The sequence below is a fragment of the Falco peregrinus genome, chromosome 5, assembly GCF_023634155.1.
Source record: "Falco peregrinus isolate bFalPer1 chromosome 5, bFalPer1.pri, whole genome shotgun sequence".
Classification (NCBI taxonomy): Eukaryota; Metazoa; Chordata; class Aves; order Falconiformes; family Falconidae; genus Falco; species Falco peregrinus.
The window spans coordinates 94,052,556-94,064,925 of record NC_073725.1 but is presented as its reverse complement, the minus strand read 5'-3'; the positions used below and the strand labels follow the sequence as shown (position 1 = coordinate 94,064,925).

The 12,370-nt window shown below is 42.4% G+C and overlaps 1 protein-coding gene across 4 annotated transcripts in view; it reads left to right on the top strand.

The window, feature by feature from the left end:
* Positions 1-5,059: 5,059 nt before the first annotated feature.
* CNTN6 (contactin 6) overlaps positions 5,060-12,370 on the top strand; it is a 149,133-nt gene continuing 141,822 nt past the window's right edge. For 2 of the 4 annotated variants that reach the window (XM_027790654.2, XM_013301365.3), the window contains exon 1: positions 5,069-5,561. The gene's annotated coding sequence lies outside the window, so the exon portion shown is untranslated. Of the gene's footprint in view, positions 5,562-12,370 lie in introns of all 4 variants that reach the window. The other 2 variants (XR_003555667.2, XM_055806725.1) reach the window with 2 other exon arrangements.

The window sequence follows — 12,370 nt, the reverse complement described above, 5'->3', positions numbered from 1 at the left end:
TAGAGGACAAAAAGTTTTCAAATCCATTGCCATGTGGCAAAAGTGAAGCAGCATCAGAAAATAACACAGATCAGATGAAAGCATAGGAACCATTTAGGCTCTACTCCGAGCATTATTCATGGCTCCAGAGGTCACCTTTGCTGGAGTGATCATTAATAAGCAGCTCATTTTGCAAGGATTAACACCCATTAAACCTTCGCATTTATTCTAGAGACAGAGATCAATGTGGCACTTTAGCACAAGGACTAACAACATCGCTGAACCGTTTCTTTCCCCCTCTCATCCTCTTTGTGGAGGGTAGGGTCTCAAGAGTTCAGAGGGCTTGCTTTCTACTTTATTTATGTGTGTGTGTGCATGAGTGCTTGTATGTGTAGCTGGAAATTAATTACTCCCTGTGTTATCAAAGCATTGCCAAGTGCAGTCTATGAGTGAGGTTGTCTATAATTCTGTTCAGTCACTATAAAATGGAGACCTAAACAAATTAGATGTAGGGGACAGCCTGAAGCTCAGAGGAAGGAGTTTTGTGGAATACAAACAAGGCCTGAAGTAGTCTAATTCTGGTTCTTCAATGGATCTAGTGTGAAAGAGGCCAATAAGTTCAATACTTTTAATTGTGTCTCTTTACATTTGGCAGAGGACAGCTAAATGCACACCTTGATCAAACAGATTGCGTTAAACCTGCAGATCCCTTCTCTTTTACTTTGGAGGGGGAAGAAACAAACAATAAAGAATATCTACAAAGACAACAGAAGAAATACCTGTTCTATATTAAGGCGTATTTCCTATAGATTACACAGATTCTTCTGTATTAACATTCTTCCACATGACTCTCAGTGCTAAAACATACAGAGAAGACATGCTACTGAGATTTTGTGCTCTCCCCAGTTGCATGGTAAGAGCATAACGAAGTTTTAAAAATAATATTTTAAATGTCTGTAAACAAAAGAGTGAACACTGCTTCCAGAGTAAATTCCTTTCCTCTTTTCCAAAAGAATGCAGAAATAACTCCAGAAGGACACACGTACATTACTATTTGTTTGAGATGTGGGTCTGCTCTGCAGCCCAGGTCTATGAGCTGATTTGCCATCTAAAGATGAAAAATGTACATCTAAAGATGTAAAGCTGTAACACACTGTAAAAATGACTAATCTCATTGAGTGGCCAAATCAAGCGATGATGTATGGAAGCAGTAGTAACGCATGACTTTAATTATTGCTCTCTGGTAACTTGCCCACTTCATTGCTGGAGTGATCGTATCCCCTCCCTTCCTAGCAGTAGTCTCTTGCCTGTAAGTCATAAAAAATATAGGTGGTTTTGTTTTGTTTGGGTTTCTTAGTTTTCACTCTGCTGAAGGGAAATAGCACGGCTCCAGCAGCAGACTTTTTGAGGAACTCCAGGTACAACAGTCCATTTTCCTGTGTGATTTCAGGGCCTCTTTTATGCAAGATCAGATCCCGCACCAGTGCCTGAACAGTGCAACTACCCAGCTTGTCCAGTGTCTCAATGAACTTCATTAGTAAATTCTAATTTTTCCTGTAATTCAAATGAGTTACTATGAATTTTAGCCTGCAAGTTTCCATCATCTGTGTTTCCCAATGTGTCTCTGACAAGACTCTCAGGAACATCACAAGACAAAGGCGGTACAACTCATTAATTTGAAATTATATAGCTTACTTCTCTATTTAAAAAAAAAAAGTCACAAAGGTGCATTTATCTAGCATTTAGTTTGCTATTAGCGTGTGCTGCAATTTATTGCAGAATAAGTCTAACAGGATTGAGGAGAAACTAAGCCAATAATTTGAAAAGTAATTACCTGCTGGCAGTACACAGGGACGCTGTGAAGTTTTACAAAAGCAGTGAGCGGTAGCTCTAAGTAGGGACTTTCTCCAACATCACACAGGATGCCTGCAGTTGAGCCACTTGTATCCAAACTTATTTAGTTTGTAACTCAGCCTAGTAGTTTTGCCTCTGGAATGACTGCTGGATAAACCCTGCAAAATTCACTCCCAATCTTACTTGAGCAGTGCCTATGGATTCATAAAGATGATTGAAGATTTTAGAGTAACCAAAAATCCTATGCACAGCATAAATGCCAAATTACAATTTAGGTTGCTCAATACGCCAGTTTCAAAGCAGTAGGTGGCAATGCCTGAATAAAGCACCTCACGGGAGGCAATCACATTCCTTTGTTCAAAGGAGTTGCATCTTAAGCCTTAAATTTTGCCTTTGTGATGTAGGAACTAGCTCAAGGACAAGTTGCCATCTGAGCACAGCAGAAAGAGTCTAGATCATATTAGTCCTTGATCTAATTCACTTTAAAATGTTGCTAAAGACAATTCAAATTTATCTACTGTGTGTAAAAAAAGAGACAGAAAACCCAACACAGCGACAAGAAGTCAGCAGTAAGCTGGAAAGCTTGCTCTCCTTTTGAGGGCATAGTGACAGCTCTTACAAAACCCCCACATCTATGATTTGAAGGCATCTCCGATTTTTACAGAGGAAACAGAAGAGAAAGCCTCTTCCAGACCCTTCCTCAGCAGAGTTTTTGCAAGAAACACCTTGGCCCAACTCCTGCTAATTCACTTCTGTCTTCAAGTTTACGCTCCAGATTCTATTTGCTCTCTAGTTTATAGACCAGATCCTATCTCTGAGTTATTTTTAGCCTACAACAGTGTCCTGAAAGCTACACAAGGACTTTGTGCAGCTTGTTCTGAGCTAGGGAAACTTTTGCCACTCTATAATCCAGGGCCAGCTTCTGGGGTGACTGGAGCCCCATCCTAGACTGCTGAGGTTGCTCAAGCCTCCCCCCAGATTGCTTTACAACACAGCAGCCATCGCCCATGCTCTGACACTGTCCAAACCTGAACAGGAGTAGGAAGAAGGCTTAATGGTTGGAAAGGTTTGTTTAAGGGGCTCCTGACTGCTGGGAACACAAGGTTATGCATGCTAAGGAGGTTTCTTTGATCAGTGGTGGTTTTTTCTTTAAAAACAAACAAACAAACAAACCCCCCCCAAACCCACCAAACAACTGTTAGACAGCTTCTTCTGCCAGAATACGGCAATTCCTCAAAAATAAAACATTTGACGAAGAAATGTCACCATCAATGAGATTTTGTTTTGCAAGAAAACTGGGCAAACTCACAACATTTTGGTAACATTGAAATGTTTTTTCTTGACCTTTAGGAACAAGCTGTTTTGACATTCAACTTTATCATCACTTTCTGTGTAATTTCTAAAAGATATAGGCATAATCTTTAATAGGGTATGACATAGTTCAGAAAATCTAAATCAGAACTTCAGAAGTTTTAATAAAAAGACAATTTAGATGTTCAAAATTCAGGCACTTGGGTGTTACAAGTCTTTCCTGAATGAAAACATGAGACCTCGAAATGAATAATCTACCTTTAGAAGGGACATGTCTAAACTTTTTTTTCCATTCCAAGTTGGAAATGGGCAAGTTTTAACAGCATTATTTTCTTCAGCAGCTGAGAAGTTCTGCTCGCACAGTTTTGTCAGACAACCAACGCATAAGCAAGATAATTTGTTTTGACATAGAAAAGATCAGATTTTTAATAAATTTTTAAAATCAGTGATGAGAAACTTTAATCTGTTGTAAGCAACTCTTTGCCTATTTACTCTTGGTACAACTTAGAAAAAGCACTGATGTTATTTAAAAGAAAATTTTAATGAGGAAATACCTAAAATTCCATTTCAAATCTTATCCCTAATTAAAAATAGAACAGCTAATTATAATGCCTGTCTACTTTAAAGGTGCTGCAAGGCTTAATTAATTGTCGGTAAAACTCATTTGAGAAGTTCACACGATGGAAGTGTAAAATTGTTTATGTTAATCAGGAAGATGGCTAGGAGAGCTCTGAAACAGGAGGGGAGCGTTTGCCACCCTATCCTCGCGGGGCAGGCATGGGATGCTTGGCATTTCTATGTACATCCCATGAGCTCCCATAGTCCTGTTGTCCCAGTTTTACAAACGAAGAGCAGACCAGGACAGCTGAGGTGCTTCCAAGGTCATAAGAGAAGTCCTCCAAGGAGGTTGGGTTGAACCTGGATCACTTAAATGAGGTCCAATGAACGACCCTCCTCTGCAAAGGAACGACAGAAACCTCCTCCTCTCCTCTGTTCTTAGGAAGGACAACATCAGCACCTTCTCTCCTGCTACTGTTACTTCACCTTTCTTCAAGGGCATCTCAACAGCCACTTCAAGTAAAAGCAACTTCACCATTGCCACTCAGCAATGACTGTGCATCTCAGCACATCCAACCACATCAGAGGGAGAAAGAAAGTGGCCCAAAGCGATTGGTACCACGGCAGAGCTATCGAGGAGATGCCATCAAGTTCCTGGTGCAAGCACTCCGCCATCAGCAGCTGTGCTGGAAAATCAGGGGATGCAAGAATGTGCTCCCAGGGTATAGGTGGGGAAAATTCAAACCCATTCCTCCTCTTCTGTTGACTGAATTGTTGTCTTGGTCTACTCTGGGCATCCTTGTGCCACTGTGTGTTTTTGCCACCCAACTTCCACATCGTCTCCACTTGCCATTGCTCAGACAGGCAGGCAATTAAACCCATTACAAACTAATGGATTTACACTGAGATTACACTAAAATGTTGTGAAGCAATGCCTGTGACACAATTGCACTTTCCTTAGCAGAAACATTCAGAAAACTGCTGTTTCCACTTCTATCCCCTGTGAATACAAATAACTTTTGCTTACTAAAGGAAAGGCATTCCCCTGTCTGAGCTTTGCATTTGATCTCTGCTGAAGGAGTCCCAAGAGGAAAAATGGAAATCTAAGAAGGTTTGAAGTTTACGTGTAATCAGGATTTATGTCTGTGCTACTTTAAACAAGCAAGTTGTTCCCCCTGCTTTTTTTTTTTTTTTTTTTAATGGAAAAAATGGAGGGGTAGTTAAATGTTTGGAGAGGACAGTCGGCGCTGGGATGTAATCTGCGTGTTGACTTGCATCCTATGAGCTTAATCTTGTGGAGCTCAGGAAGCAATTGTGGGACCCAGGAATAAACAAAATTATTTCCATTCCTGTTCTAAACCTAATACCGAGTACTGACCCAGTTTTCAAGAAAAGAGGTTTCTGATTACCTGACAGAAGCTCATATTTGTACGAAAAGAATGGCAAGAGCACATTTAATCTTTTCTGCTACTAGTGTGACAGCTGCGCTTTTGCTCTCTCAGCTTTCTTGAAGGATGATCAACACAGAGCTAATTTTTATACGTTCAAGATCTCCAGACAAGAAATATGCATAAACTGTAGTAGCTGTTTATCCGATTCAAGCACTAATTGTGCGGGTCCTAGCACGAGTACAACGGGAAAGCAGTGTATTTCACGGTTAATACCAGTGAAGAGACACGCAATGCTCAGTGGATAAAAGGCTTGTAGTCCCAGCTGGGAAAATAGTTCCATTATCTCCCAGCTGCATAGACCTTCCATACGGCTCCGTTCTGCCTCGATGAACACTGTGGCTTGCTGAGAGCTTGAAACAGTTCTGCAGAAAATTGTAAAGATCCTGAGACATTTCACTGTTAAGATCTGTAAGTACAGAATTGTGCTGTCTGCTGCAATGTGAATAATGCTGGGGGAACTGCATTTTCTGTGGGTTTTTTTTTTTTCCTTCCTCAGTAATTTTCGTTAGCATAAGGGGTAGAGAATGAAAAAAAATCACTGCTTTATTTATGCTATGTTCTATAAATGGCTGATGCTCCAAATGTATACATTCTCAGAAGAGAAAAATGTGTATAATGAATCTGTATGCATGTGAGGTCCGAGTCAAACAGACCAGGAGGCTGTGCTAGTAACAGACACCACAGGTATATTATTTGAGTATCACAGCTCTGTGCTGCAGTAAAACGGACAACACTGAGGATGACAGTGCTAATTTTGGCACTTTCATATGACTTTCTACAGCACATTAAAAGATTAAGTGGGTAATGAAAGCCTAATATAATTTCTACTGGCTGAAGGTGTAAAAGCAATAAACATAACTTAAGGAAAATTTAAGTCCTAAAAAAAGTTTTCCCTGTTGCTCACTGTAACAATTAAAAAAAAAAATTAAAAAAAAAATATCAAGTTCACAGGGTATGTTGAACTTTGGGTTTTGCAGCCAAAGATTTGGAAGAGTTTTAGTACTTGCCATTTGTTTACACTGTATGACACAGCTTTAAAGGAGGGAAATATAACACTTTATAAGGAGTTTTGGAAGTCTGTGGTTCCAGAAGCAAGCAACTGCTGGACTAGAGCTTTATGTTAAACCATATATGCCATAGTGCTTTTTGGGTAAATACTTTGATTTGGACAGTTGTTGCATGTGTCTCTTCCAACAGCTTTTGCACAACCAGGCTCGATGCTAACAGTTTCCTGCAGCACAAATATATCTGAACGATTAAAAAAGACGCAAACAACTCTGCAGTGCATTTAGATAACAGTTAGTTGTCCTTCAGTCAACACTGCAACCATTTTCAAATAAACATTACAAATTGAAAGTCAGCCTATTTACTCCTCTGAATAGCATTTCCTCCTCCCCCCCTTTTATTTTCTCCCACAAAGAGAGGGGAGTTGTCAGAGCACGCCTTCTGCATCCAGTATTTGGAAAGTTCTGCAAGTTCAGGGAGTTTTTGTGTGTGCGCAACTGAACCCTGCAGTGTTTGTAATTCCAGGCACCACATCACCACAAATAACCCATCCTCGCCAGCCAGCTTTTGCTTTGGCGCTCCAGAGGCACTATGTCAGTGCTTCACATTCCATGAGTCTCTGCTTCAGAGGTTTTATGACACTAAAAAGTCCCAAATCAGTACCTATATAAAGTTAGCAACTACCATATATCATATTTTATTGTGTAAAAAAAGAAAAATAAAGCACACCAACGTATGCAGCTATAGTTTTCAAATGATGGCAAGCTCCTGATCACCATGTATTAGAAGTGTTACCTTCCATGCTGAGGATAAAATTATAAATAATATATAACAACTTAAGTGCTTTAAATCAAATAGGAGACACATCTCTCTTCCTTTTCTTCCAGCTTTATGATCAGTCTTAAAAGGGCTTGTGGTGTATAATAAGTTATCCTAAAATTAATTTATTGCAGTTGAAGCAAATATTTCCATCACAGAACAAGGTGCCAGCATCCCCAAGAGGACTTGAAACACAAAGTTGCATGTTTGCAGTATGTGAGCATGAAGCACCATTTGTATTTGTACAGGAAATTTTCATTAGAAGGATGTTTGTCTTGTGAGTATACGAAAATATATCAGCTCTTCAAAATGGCATTCAAATTTTTCTTTTCCCCCAAGAAACTGTATTAGATGCATGTTACTACAAGACAACATTCCTTTTGCTTAAAATTGTGACCGAGTTTATTCCAAAAGATTGCCACAGATTGCCTTCTGCTACCTCCCGCTCAGAGGCCAGCTAGATGCTGCTATCCACCTTCCTGGCTTGCTCAGGGAGACCAAGACACAGAACCCATCTGAATTCCACCCCGGTTGCCCACAGCCTCCTGCCCTGGTGCGGCCAAGCCTTTCCGACCTCCGTGGAGGAGGACCAACACCAGCAGGTCTGGCTCAGAAAGTCCTTCATTCCTTCTTACCAAAGGCTGTGCTCAAAGTTGGTTATAACTACGTACACGGGCAAATCCATAGTCTAGGCTTCCAGCTGAGAGTCAAGCTCTCTTTGAGCAGCCAGGACACAAAGAACTTCAGGCACAGTTTTACAACTACCAACACCTGTGCTGGCAGTTATCATCTCCAGGACACCAAAAAACCTACTTTGTAGGAACACACCAGTATTTAGATGATTTAGTGACCTTATTTTCATTCACGAACTAGCAAATCTCTCTTATTTACATAAAGCCTTTCTACAAGTGCAGAATATGCAAGAAAAAACACCACACCATTAACAAGAAAACCAAGTATCTTTGAATAGCTTAATCATGGAAAATAAAAATAACCCCTACCAAAATAGATCAGGACATTACACTTACAGTTCCCCAGCTTGCTGAGAAAACAACCACACACAACTTGTGCAGGACAAAGCACCAGAGATACAGAAGACCCCACCTTAACACTAGGAGGCTGCTGAACGGAACAGGTCAGCACAGAGTAGACATAGCAAGATATTTTTTGCACAAACACAGGGACTTGCATGCATCCGTTTCAAAGGTTTTAACATCTCCAGAGAGAAGTAGAGAGCAAAAGCCTGAGCTTTGCCATACCTTTCTGCCCCAGGCAGCTCCTGGTGTGCTCCCTGCCCAGCTGCAGCACCTCCAGCCACAGCTCCACCTGGTGAATCAAGTGCAGCTGGTCACCACTTTCTTTGGCTTTTATTATTGAGGGCAAAAGGTGTTTCCACCCATTTGTTGAGGGACTGTAAAGTTAATTGTCCCATTTTAGGCAAAGAAATAATTAAAGGCTCCAAACACTCACTCCATTTTTAGTAATTTGCAACAGTGTGCTCCAGTTTTAGTAATTTGCCTCACTAAACTGCTTTTTTTAATATTTTTTTTTTCAGCAGGACATGTTTTACTAAGGTCTCACTAGCTCTGTGAGTTCCCCGAGTTAACCTCTGCCCAAGCCCAAAGTGAAGGTGCCCCTGTGCCAGACTCCTGCCTGTAGTTAACTGCTCCAAGTGCTGACACTGGCCCGAGGGAGGGTCTTGGCATAGCTGGGTACTGAAATCTTCCAAGATTTGTTCCCAGGCAACTTGATCAGCTTCAGAAGTTGTGGGAAGGGCACAGTAGGAGAAACACTTGCCTTAAAATGATGTTGGCTGAGCAGTCCCCACCGAGCAGGCAGCTTTCAGCTTGACTCACTCCACACTTTCCTCCGTCCCCACCAAGATGCAGAGCCCTTCGCTCACAACACCGCTAAAGCCAGGCAGCGGTTTGCACGGTGCAAGGTCCGAAAGGTACCGGGACAGGACCTGCCTGGGGTCACCTGGAGAGGGCAGAGGACAAAACAGTGACTCACTGGCACAGACAGAAAGGAGCAACCGTCCTTCTTGTACACTATTGGATTTTCATGAGTACAGCAGCAGCCTCCATGCTCTGTTTGAGGATGGGAGACAGGTGATGCCTCTTCTGTATTGCTAGTAGCAGCTGGGCCACATCTAATCAGGTTACACGTTATTGGCATATTTCCTGGCTTGCCTTTTTTTTCCCTTTTTTTTTTCCCTTTTTTTTTTTTCCTTCCCTTGGTCCACAGTGACTCAGTATTACAAACCTCCTGTATTAGTATCCCTTGGGATGATGCTGTCATTTGGCCAACCTGGTTTCAGGACAGCAGTGGAGCACAGCCCTACCCACAGCAAGGATGCTCTCCAGCCACACCACCTTGCTTACTGCGGCTGGGCTCTGCAGGCAGGAGCCCTATGTACGGCTGCCACCACCTGTGTTCACCCTCTGGTCAGCATCCAAAGGGGTCTGGGATGGGCTCTGCCATGATCCCAGGCCCTTTTGGAGCTCAGTGCAGGAGGCAGTGATGAGGACTGACTCACAGTCAGGGTGACAACGTATCCAGGTAGCCACGTATGTCCCATGGAGCTTTATTTGGGGGGGTCTTTGTGTTTGGATTCCCTGCAAGAGGAAAAACTCCACAGCATGCAGTGCTCAGGAGAGAGGGGTGGGGAGGAGGGAGTGAGAGAGAAGAGTAATTTCCCTCACTTAGACCCTCTAATATGTTTCTAGCCTATAAAGACAAGAAGGAATGGATAAAGATGGTCAGAAAGGCAGTTTGTTTTATTAAAATTCTTGACAGCATCTGCTGTAATGCTCTTGTTAAAAGAGATGGAAAACAGCAGAAAGATGAGAGAAACAGTGTTATGTCCCTGCTCTTTACACAACATAATAATATGAGAACTAATATAATTGGTTTCCAGATAACTGTTTTTATTAGCCATATCCAAACACAAGTGATCCAGCTGCCCAGGTACACAATAACCCTCTCCAGGCTCTGAATCACAGCTCCCACCAGAGGCATCTCAAACAAATAAGGTGCTACCTAATTTTTCTAAACTAAGTACTCACTATTCTTCAGGACACCCTGATGTGATTGCCAATAGGATCCATTTTATATGTAAGATTCCTCAGAAAAAAAGTGAGAACTGTTTCATATTTGGTAATGAACTAAGCTCTTTTGCGGCTGTAACCAAAGCCTGAGGACCCCAAGTCCCTATCTGTGGTGATGCTTGCAAGCAATCTCTTATTAAACCTGTGCCATGGAGAAGGCTGGCTAGAAAACAAGGATCCTCTGCTACTGAAAATTGTGTAATTTTATTCATTCCCATTCCTGTGTGGAAGGGGCTGAAGTCACCTGTCTCAGAGGGACTGGTGGTCTGGGAGTCAGGGCTATCATCTCATGTCTGCATCTTTTGATGTGCAAAAAAAAAAAAAAAAAATATCAGCAGTTAATTTGCTACCCTGCATCAGTAGATTACTCACTGCTGTTCTTGCTTGAACCTTTCTCATGAGGGGTCAAAATGAGCAGACCCTGGGGTAGGTCTGCCCCAGCAGCCAGCAGTCTGGGATAAGGACACTGTCCAGGGGTACAGGACACCACAGTTCAGAGTAGAGATTTCATCGCTGCTCGTAACTTTGAGCCTAAACTCCTGGCTGTTCTGGAACTTCACTTCAGCAGTTTTCCTGTGTATTTGAGAAGTCTTCCCACAGCAAATTTTGCCAGAGCTGCTGAACTCCTGAAGAGGCTGGGCTTTGATGAAGCGGCATCTTGCTGAGTACTGAACATCAGAGCTGTTGCTATCACCCCGCAATATGGACTCTGTGTGTTCATCTTTCCAGAGTGCTCAAACTCCACTGCTAATAGACTTGGAGAGAGGAAGATTTTAGAGGATTTTAGAAGATTAATGAGGAAAATACTTTCTATTCTGGGCAAAGGACATGCTAGGCTGAGTTATCAGCAAGTGTGAGAAGACAGCTACCTTTCACCAGCACCTTTTTTTCTTCACGTCCCTGTGATTAACATTGGGAATAGAGAAGCTGTTCAGGCTGAAGCTCTGTACCAAGTTTCCTCCAGTCAAATGAATGAATTTTTAGATGTTTAGTGATTGTTTCCCCTTCAAACACATCTTTTGTGCATTTTAGGCTTTATCCCGTCCCACTGCCTTGTCCGTTGTGAGGTCAGTCCACAAAAAATAGGTCTGGCTGGACCACAAAATATCTGCCACCATTTCTGAAATGCTGGTGCACCACATACTTTACCAATTCAAATCCCTTTCTCCCAGGTGTTCCCTCTCAAGCAGTGCCTATGCTGAGTTTGGTGTACACAGCACGTGTGGTACATCTGGTGAGAGAAACATGCATTAAAAGCACTGAAGTTTCTGCAACTTCATCTCTTCAAGCAGTTTCTGGTAATCCTACCATGAAATTACAAACCCAGCAAGACCACAGCAAACCTCACTATAAATTGTGCTTCCTCCAATTGTAAAGGAATCCAGATAAAACGTAGATTTTTATCACCTAAATTAGACAGCTGTGCCACACGCGCTATCCAGCATCCTGCACGGACTTGGTGTCCCAGCCCGCAGCGGAAAAGTCTCAGCTGTCTTGGCAGGCAGAATTTGGGTTTGTTTGCAGTAACCTGTGCTCCATCCCTGCCTCCCCCAGTGTCTTATAGCTTCCAAGGAGTCTGTCCTTGAGCCAAGAAGACCAAGCGTGTTATTTGCGCTGTGGGCCAGTTCTCCGTAGAGAAAGCAGACGCAGCCTTTGGAGATCCACACTGTGCATCCCGGCTGATCTCCAGTGCAGCTGCTGATCACCCTTCGTGCCTCGGTTGAGAGTCTCTGGCACATCTGGTAGCAAACACTATTACACCTATTTCTCATGCTTGCTTTAGAGCCGGCTAAGCCCTGGCTGGTGACTGCTGTGTACCGCGTTGTTTAGCATATCATATTGTAGCTGGTCCCTGGTACTGCAGCATTTCAGCTCTCCTCACACTGATGACATTCTGCTAATTTCCTTAATTCAGGCACTTAGCCCAAAATGGTTTTGTTTTTCGTAGGTTGATAATAGCAGGGAAGCTCTGCAATTGCCAGCAGATCTGGGCACTGAGTAAATTTCTCTCCCAGAAATTGTTTTGTCTGCTGGTTTAGCAAGAGCACTTAGGCTGCACAGCAGGTTAGAGGTTTTACCCCTATTATACTCACTTAAACTGCCACCTTTTTCTCAGCACTGACATCATTAGCTATGACATATTGCTGAAGCCTCTCCACAGAGGTGACCCAGTCCTTTCTGGAGCTATCACACAAAGCTAAAAGCCATATATATTTTTAACCCTGTCCCTTCTGGTATTGCTCAGTCCAAAGCCACCGGAGGTGCAGGTGTAATTTCACTGCC